The sequence below is a fragment of the Lepus europaeus genome, chromosome 4 (genome assembly GCF_033115175.1).
Source record: "Lepus europaeus isolate LE1 chromosome 4, mLepTim1.pri, whole genome shotgun sequence".
NCBI classification, from domain to species: Eukaryota; Metazoa; Chordata; class Mammalia; order Lagomorpha; family Leporidae; genus Lepus; species Lepus europaeus.
This window is the reverse complement of record NC_084830.1, coordinates 140,217,578-140,225,713: the sequence shown is the minus strand read 5'-3', so window position 1 is coordinate 140,225,713 and position 8,136 is coordinate 140,217,578. Positions and strand designations below refer to the sequence as shown.

The window sequence follows — 8,136 nt, the reverse complement described above, 5'->3', positions numbered from 1 at the left end:
CAGCCATGCGCGCCGCCTGCTGAGTCCGGGCGCCGCACGCCGAGCCCTCCGCCCGCCGCGCCGCGCTCCGCTCGGGGGTGATTAGTTGCTTTTTGTTGTTTTTTAATTTGGGCCGCGGGGAGGGGGAGGAGGGGCAGGTGCTGCAGGCTCCCCCCCCTCCCCGCCTCGGGCCAGCCGCGGCGGCGCGAGTCCGGCTCCGGACCCGGGCACGGCGGGCGGCTGAGCGGAGCGCACCGCGGCGGCGGTGCCCAGAGCGGAGCGCAGCTCCCCGCCCCGCCCCTCCCCCTCGGCCTCGCGGCGACGGCGGCGGTGGCGGCTTGGACGACTCGGAGAGCCGGTAGGTGTCGGGCCACAGCCCTCCCCCGACCCCCCCGAAGGCCGGCCCCCTCCCCTTCCCCGCCTCCCTCCCTCTCCTCCCCCGGGGCTCGGTGCGCGGCCGGGGCCGGAGTTCGCTGCAAGTCGGCGGAAAGTTTGGCGGCGCGGCTTCCCCCGAAGTTCAGGTGCGGAGAGCCGGGGACGGGGAAGGAGGGGTCCGCGTTTGGGAGGGGCGTGGGGCGCCCGCAGCTGGAGCCGCGGAGCCCCCGGAGCCCGGGAGACCCAGCGCCGGTGATCGCTCGGTGGCCGCTGCTATACCCAAGCCTCCCGGAGCCGCAGTGTGGTCGGTCGCAGATCACTGAGTTCAGACAAAAAGAGGGGTTTTAGGGTCGCGGACGGCGCGCTGGGCGCAGTGGAGTGGGGCCGGGGCCCTCCCAGCGGGGTCCCGCCCCCTCCCCAATGACTCGAGCTGGCCGGCGCAGGGGTGGCGGGCGCCGGGGGTCTCACCTCTCGGCGTTGGGCGGGCGCTCCGCCGGCGGGGGCGGCTGGTTGACGACCTCGGGTGCGCACTGCCCGCCTGGGACCCCATTCGCAGCCGGGGTTTGGGGGGGGCCACGGCAACTGCTCTGGGCGCCCTACACCACGCGTCGCCGAGCCTCCCCCTCCACTTGGAAGAGGCGGCGGCCACTTCTGCATTTCCCCTCCGGCTCCTCGCCCCCGCTGCCCGCGGGGTGCCTGGCGGGCTGATCAAGTTTGACCTTTTTTTTTTTTTCCGTCAAAGTAGCACCCCCGCCGTCCCGGTGCCCTGCGGCCGCTCCCGCCCTCCCCAGCCCCGGGGGCGGCGCTCGGCCGTGTCCGAGCCCCGCGTGCGCCAGGCTGCGGGCCCCGGCCGGGGAGGCTGGGCGGGGGTGTCGCTCCAGCTGCGGAGCTGGCGGGGGGGGGCGGGGGGGGCGGGCGTCTCCGGAGCCCCACGTTCGCCCTGAAGTTCGGCCCGAGCCCCCGCCCCTCCGCTTCCCCGGAGCGAGGGGCTGGACGGCCGCGAGAGGAATGTGTTAATTTTCTGACCGGGGGAAGTTGTCCTCGCCCGGAATGGGCCGTTTTCCGGCGGGGAACGCGGGGTGCGCCTGGCTTTGTTTATTTGTAGGGTCGACGAAAAGTGAGAGACCCCGGGTTTTAAATGGGGGGCCACCTCCGGGACCTGTCAGAAGAGCTGAAACGCCCAATGAGGGAGCCTAATCTTTTTTTTTTTTTTCCGCCTCCCGGGAATCGGAAGGGGGACCAGGAGGCACCCGAGAATCGGGGGTTCTTAGTGACTCGTCGGGAAAGACCTGCGCCCGGGGTCTGCAGGTTTTGGTGGCCGCGCCCTGTTTTGGCCCCTGGACCCTGGGTGGTCCGAGTCGCGTCTGCGGAGAGGGGCGCCGACGGGCCAGCCTCCGGGTCCCCTCCTTCGCCTGCGCCGCGGGCGCTGCCTGGAGCCCTGGGTCTGCGGCGGGCCCAGCGCCGCCCCCCCACCCCGCCCCGCGTTCGCGCAGGAAGCGCTGGGGAGGGGGCGTGTGTGATCGCTCGGCCCTCGCCCCCGCCGGAGCCGCCCCAGGGCCGCCGGCAAACAGAGTCCCTTTCAAGTTTTCCGCTGGGGCCGCCTGGCGGGGGCTGCGAGCGCGGTCGCTGCGGACTTGTTTGGAGCGCGATTTGAACGCCCGGCGCCACCTCAGCTGCCCCAGCCCCGCGGGGGTGGGGGCGCCCGTTCGTGCCATGGGAGCATTTAAATTAAGACGTTTGGGGGAGGGGGGCTACTGGCTTTAAGCTTGACCTGATCCCACGCCCGAGAGACGCCGTACCCTGGGCTCCCACCGCCCCTGAAACCCAGGAACTGGGACGCCCAGCCCCATGCAATCCCCTTTTTGAGAGCGTGCGGGCAGGCTCAGGCCAGCGCTACCTACCCGTGACTGCGGAGTGTTGATTTAGCAGTTTCCCTAGATGAGAGTGGAGCTGGAGCTGGGAGGGGGGTGGCCCGCTCTGCAGCTGTCACCCCCCTCCCAGAACGGAAATTGTCATCTCTCCTTGGGGAGGAGAGGGCACCCGGTGAGGGTTTGAATTTTGCTCTGGGAAGAGGTTGGAAGAGCACTGAGGAGCCTGGCTTCTGAGTGCCCTGTGCGCCTGGGAGCTTGGTGGGAGCCCCCACCCTGGCGGAGAGGCCCCTCTGCCTGTGCTCCCGGCGGCCTGGGGGCGGGGGGGGGGGGGCTGGAGGTTCCTCTGCAGAGGACAGAACCCTTGGCTGCCTAGCTGTCGCTCAGTGCCTTATTTATGTGTGTGTTTGGGCTGGGCTGTTCCCCCCCACACACCCTGCTCAGCAGGTGACCCTGGCCTGGGCCTCCTATCTCTCCGGCGACAGAGCCTGTTGACTTACCCGAGGCCAGCGGCCTCGTCTTTATCACGTGAGGCCTGGAATGTCCACTTGGCTGGGCCGGGCTGGGCTGGGCTGGGCTGGGCCGGGCTGGGCTGGGTGGGGGAAGGGGCGGGGAGGATTCTACATCCAGGGCTGGATCGTGAGAGGCCTATGTTGCAAGGGTTCCCGCTGAGACCCTCCACTCTGGCTGCCTTTTTTCCAGCCTTGACTTGCCTCGTACCCATTTGGCAAGTGTGAAACTGAGGCCCCCAGGAGTGCAGGGGCGAGATTGCTCCTCGCTAAAAACCTAAGGCTTTGGGCATTCAGGACCCCACCTTGGCTAGGACCCCACCTAGCTGTGCACGGGAGGGTGGAATAGAGATGGGCTGAAGTCAGCTGACTTCGGGGCTGGGCAGATGGCGGAGAGCAGGTGAGCCCGATCCAGGCCTGCTCTCCTGGGGCTCCTGTCTGGCCTGGCGATTCCCCAGGCAGGGCGCTGTGGAACCTGCCCTAACCGGTCACCGATCACCGATGGGGCGGCAGCTCACTCACGGTCGCAACTGCCCACTCTTCCCCTGTCTCGTTCCTTGGCCTGATGTTGTGTATGGAGCACCTACTATGGCCCCCTCCTCCAGAGGCAGGCCCAGGATGGAAGCTCCGCCCCCTTCCCCACCCCCTGGGGCTCTCCCTCTGTTACCCCTACCACCTGGTCCTGTCTTAGCCCTGTGTGTGGTTGTGTGTTGTGTGTGTGAAGTGTCCTTGATGAAGTGTATTAATAGTTAAACTCTCACTCATAGCTGGAGCTCACCAGACCACAAAAAGCCTGCCCCGTTACTCACGCGCTACTGCCCAACAAGAATATCCCACTAAAGTTTTTTTCTGCTTTCTCTTACTTCCCCCTCGCCCTGTCTGCCTCCCCCCAGTGCTGAGGCCACCCTCCCGGGCTGTTGGCAGTGAGAAAGGACTGCCCCTCCAAGGCCCAGGAATCCCCCACCTTCCACCTGCTCCCGTAGAGGCAATGCCCGCAGACAGCGTTATGCTGTGTGGAGCCTGGTCCATGGGTCTGGGATGTGGGGCTGGGGGCATGTGTGTCTGTCGTGAGTTCACGGGTTGAGGGTGTGTGGCTTTTGTGAGTCGGCGTATGTGTCGGGATGTTGACGTGTGTGAGCGTGAATCGGAGGCTGTGTATCTGAAAGGTGGATGTGGCCCTTGGACCCTGGCAGCCTCTGTCTGCTCTGTGTTGTGTGTGCTTGGGATTTGGGAGAGTTGGTGTTCGTGATGTGGGTGTATCTGTGTGCTTTGTGTAGGCTTCTGAGTCTGGGAATGGCTCGCTCCTGGGTGGTGTGGATCTGAACTGTGAAAACGTGCATCGGGGCTGGCTGGCCAGCGCTGTGTCCGGCTCCAGGGGCTGGTGGCTGTCTGCTCCTGCCTGCGAGCCTGCCTCCCTGCTGCATGGGCGCGTGTGCGTGTGTGAGCGTGTTTATGGGAGCATGTGTGTGCATGTTCGTGTGAGTGTGTGAGCATATGTCAGTGTCTGCATGTGAGTGTGTGTGTGTGTGTGTGTGGGTACGTGTGTGCGTGTCGTGTGGTCTTGGAGCCCGTCTTCCCACCCCACCGCAGCAGTCGCTGGGCAGCCTCTGCGTCTGTTTGCCTGCTGGGAGTTTTGGAAGCCTCGGAGGGAGACAGGCTGGGGCCGGGGTGACAGCGCGTATCCACGGTGATGGCAGCCTGTGATTACGGGAATAAAAGGATTTTAAGGTCATGGGTTTTTTTTTTCCTTGGGTTTGTGTTCCCCCCTCTTTGGAGCCAGTGGCAGCAAAGGGCCGGTGCTGTGTGTCTGTGGGTGGGGAAGTCCGCCCGTGCAGGTGAACATGGATGTGAGTGGGAACACATGTGTGAGTATGCTTAGCAGAGCCCGCGAGAGGGCATGGGTCTGGTTGCCTGCTCCCTGGGTGCGAGTCCATACGGCTGGTCCCCAGGAGAATTCCCAGGAAAACTTCTTACTTCTGGGCATCACGTGGGGCTGGAATCCTGCCGTCCTCTCTGTGCTGAGCAGAGCGATGTGGCCCCAACCCATAGCTGCCCCTCTTCCCATGTTGGGTGTCTCTGGCCAGAGACCGACTGGGCCCAGTCACCTGGGCCAGGCCACATCTTGGGGTGTCGGTGGCCCTGGCCCCGCTCCAGCCCCTGTAATTGCATTCTGCCGCCTAATCCCCCGCCAGCTCAATTAGATCGCAAATTCTTCTTCATTTCCTGCCTCTGATGCTGGCCTCCCTCTGGGCTCACAGGGCCTGGGAGGCAGGGAGGGGACCTGAGGGGCCTGGGGGTGATTAGTTCTTGGCACACTGGGTCTTTCTGGGCCAGCCGTGGTATCCCCGTGCTGGGGGCGGTGGCTGGTGGTAGCCTGGAATGGGATTTCCAGGTAGACCTGGTAGATGACTCCAGCCAGGTCTGGACCGAACCATCACCCGGGGCCCGAAGGCTCTGCCTCCCGCCACCTGCAGCGCAGCAATGGTGATGGAGCCCCTCGCTCGCTGAACTCCCTTCCTGTGGGGCCCTCTTGACCGTCCTCCTTGGTCGCTTCCCCCAAGACCAATGCCCCTGAGCAATGGTGCCAGGCTCTGTGAGACCTGGCTAGCCGGATGAGTGACAGATGGGCAAGTTGTGCTGTCTCTACGCACCTCAATTTTCTTCGCTCTGAAATGGGACTGTTTTCAGGCGAACACAGGGATGGTTGTGCAGTGCCCAGCCTGGGTGACTGGCCCAGTCGGCGTTTAATACAAGTGGGCTTTGTGACAGACTTTATATTCCCCAGGGACTGGGACGAAGAGCAACAACTCGTTGCTCTCCATTAGCTTTCCTGTCTCCATTCTACTCTTACCAGATGTGTGACCTTGGACACATCACTTGGCGTCCCGTCTGTGAAGTGGGACCGATGCCTGCTGACCTCACGGGGCGCTAGTGTGTTCAGATGCTCGGCCCCAGCAGGTCTTGGACATGTTGCAGGGTGGGGTGGGATTGGCTCGGGGACCGGGCACTGGCCAAGGTCAGGAGGCTGCGAGCGGGGCCGAGTGGGGTGGGAGGGCGAGGGGATGACCTGCTGGCTCAGCTGAGCTGAGCGGTGAGGCACACAGCCTTCCTCCTGCCGCTCTCAGGAAAGTGGTGGCTTGGCTGATTTTCTCTCTGGGCGGGGGGAGCTGGGAGTCTCCCCCTCCTCCCCCTCGTGCCCCCGGGAGGCGCCGGTGGCCGTGGCCGGCCGTGCTGACAGGCCTCCTGGCTCTCTTGCTAGGGTGGCTGGCAGCTCGGGGAGGCCGGCTGCGCCCAGATCAGCCCCAGGGAGGGAGCGACCGCGAAGGTCTCCCTGCCCTCCTGTGCGGGAGCAGGAGGAGAGTGGAGCGGGGCGGGGGGGGGGGGGGCGGCTGTGATGGAGGTGGGGGCCTCCCTCCGCCTCAGGGTCCCCCGTCGCTGCTGCCTTCTGTGACCTCTGTCACTCACTGGCCTGGGCTCTTTAATATTTCATGGCCCTCCAAGCCAGCCCCCTGCCCCAGCCCACACGGCCCCCTTTGTCTGCCTGCCACCCTCCGCCCCCCGCATCCCTGTCACTGAATTACTGACCCAGAGGCTGCCTCTGCCTCCCCCCTGCCGCCCCCCACCCCCGCTGTGCCTGCCCCTGGCGCTGGCACTGGCCTGTCCCTCGTCCCTCCTGACCGGCTGCTCCCACCCCCACTCGCGACACCTTCTGTTTCCACAGGGTCCTCTCCCCTCCTGACATCCCTGCCCATCTCCCTGCCGTTGTCTTCCATATCCCTCCCTGCCTGACCACCCCCAGGGTCCACCCCTCCCTGCCTGTCCCGCAGCTGTGCCGGCCGGCCAGCGTGAGAGCTGCGTGTATTTATTTTTCTGTTTGTTTGGGAAGAGGGCAGCTCTGGGCCCTGGCTGCTGTGCTCTGCTGAGAGCGGCAGGCAGGCTGCCGCGCTGGCCTCCCAGGAATGCGGCCGGGACGCCCCGCGCTATATTTACTCCCTTCCAGCTGCCGGCCCCAGCAGGGCAGAGCCAGGCCTGCCCGGTGGCCCCAGGGGAGCCCTGGACCCACCCTCCCCTGTCTGGCAGACCCCACATGGCCCTTGGACCCACTGCTCCCTCCCTTGCCCGTGAGCCCCCCTGACCTCAAACCAGCCAGGCCTCCCACAGGAGTGCTTGGGTGCCACGCCAGTGAGGGCAGCAAGTGTGGGTGCGGGGGGCCTGGGCCATGTGGGGGCAGCCCCCGGCGGACCCTGCACCCCTACCCCGGGACCTAGCCCAGGCCCATAATCCCATGGCCACAACTATGCAAAGCATGTTTCTGCCCTCTCCCCTCGGGTCTGGCCCCTGCTCTTGCCACAGCCCCCTGGGCTCTGCTGTGGCCCCTGGCAAGGGCAGGGCGGGGTGGGGGCCTGAGCCGGCTTGAGCAGCCCTGCCAGCCCCTCAGCCAGCCTCGAGTACTTGAGCGTCACTCGCACACCTGCATGTGTGCAGAAGGGCTCCTTACCCATGAATACCTGCTGGATGGCACCTTCCTTGGAGGCAGGGCCATGCCTCCTGTCATTGAGTCCCTCATTCATCAGATGCTTAGAGGGGGTTTTTGAGCCCGCTCCTTGCCAGCTTTGTAGTGGGATGTGGCAGCGGCTCCTTCCTGTACCCCAGTGCCTGGCACCGCGTCTGGTTTGGAGAGCTGTAGCTGCTGCTGTCCTCGGTGGCTGCCTCTGACTCCTATTCCCGGCGGCAGCGACGATGGCCAGCTTGCCCCAAGCCCTCGCTGTGCACAGCCTGCTGGCCCAGCGACTTGGGTGCCCTGGCATCCCCACATGCAGATGAGGAAACCGAGGCCTGGAGCACTGGGTCCCGGCCGGCCGCAGGCTCCGCACCGTCCATACTGCCTGATGCTCATAAGGGACTCCCCGAACTCTGGTGGCGCACGGCTCTGGCTGCTTGCCCCTTGGAGGTTCCCTTCACCCCTAGCAGTGAGCCTGGGAAACAGGCTGATTGAACAGAGGAAGGAAGGAAGGAATGAAGGCACAGCTGCCTGTAGGTCTGAGCCCTGGGTGGAGGGAGGGGAGGGGAAGCTGCGGTGAGAGCCGCGCTAGTGGACAGACACGGCAGTGAAGTTAAGGGGACAGGCTAAGAGGCCGCTGGGCCTCAGTCTTTCCATCCATCAGATGGGCTTGGGAGCCTTCGCCGTGGCTGGCTGCCAGCTGGCCTGGGAGGGACCGGGACTGTGGCGGGAAGGAGGAAGCAGTGGGTGGCGAAGACAGGAAGATGAAGCGTGGAGCTTGGCTTGGAACCTGAGAAGCAGGGAGGCCAGCCCTGACCTGATGCCTGCCCTCCCTCCGAGCCGCGGGGCTCCCGAACCCCCCAGCCACCCCCTCGCGTGCTGGTGTGGGCTCACTTCCTGACAT

General features: G+C 65.5%; 1 protein-coding gene across 2 annotated transcripts in view; it reads left to right on the top strand.

Moving 5' to 3' along the window:
* The first annotated feature begins 229 nt into the window (after positions 1-229).
* The window catches only part of CXXC5 (CXXC finger protein 5), a 28,696-nt gene continuing 20,789 nt past the window's right edge, over positions 230-8,136 (top strand). Inside the window, exon 1 of one of the 2 annotated variants that reach the window (XM_062189043.1) lies at positions 230-337. The gene's annotated coding sequence lies outside the window, so the exon portion shown is untranslated. Of the gene's footprint in view, positions 338-418; positions 501-8,136 lie in introns of those variants that run through there. The other variant, XM_062189044.1, reaches the window with a different exon arrangement.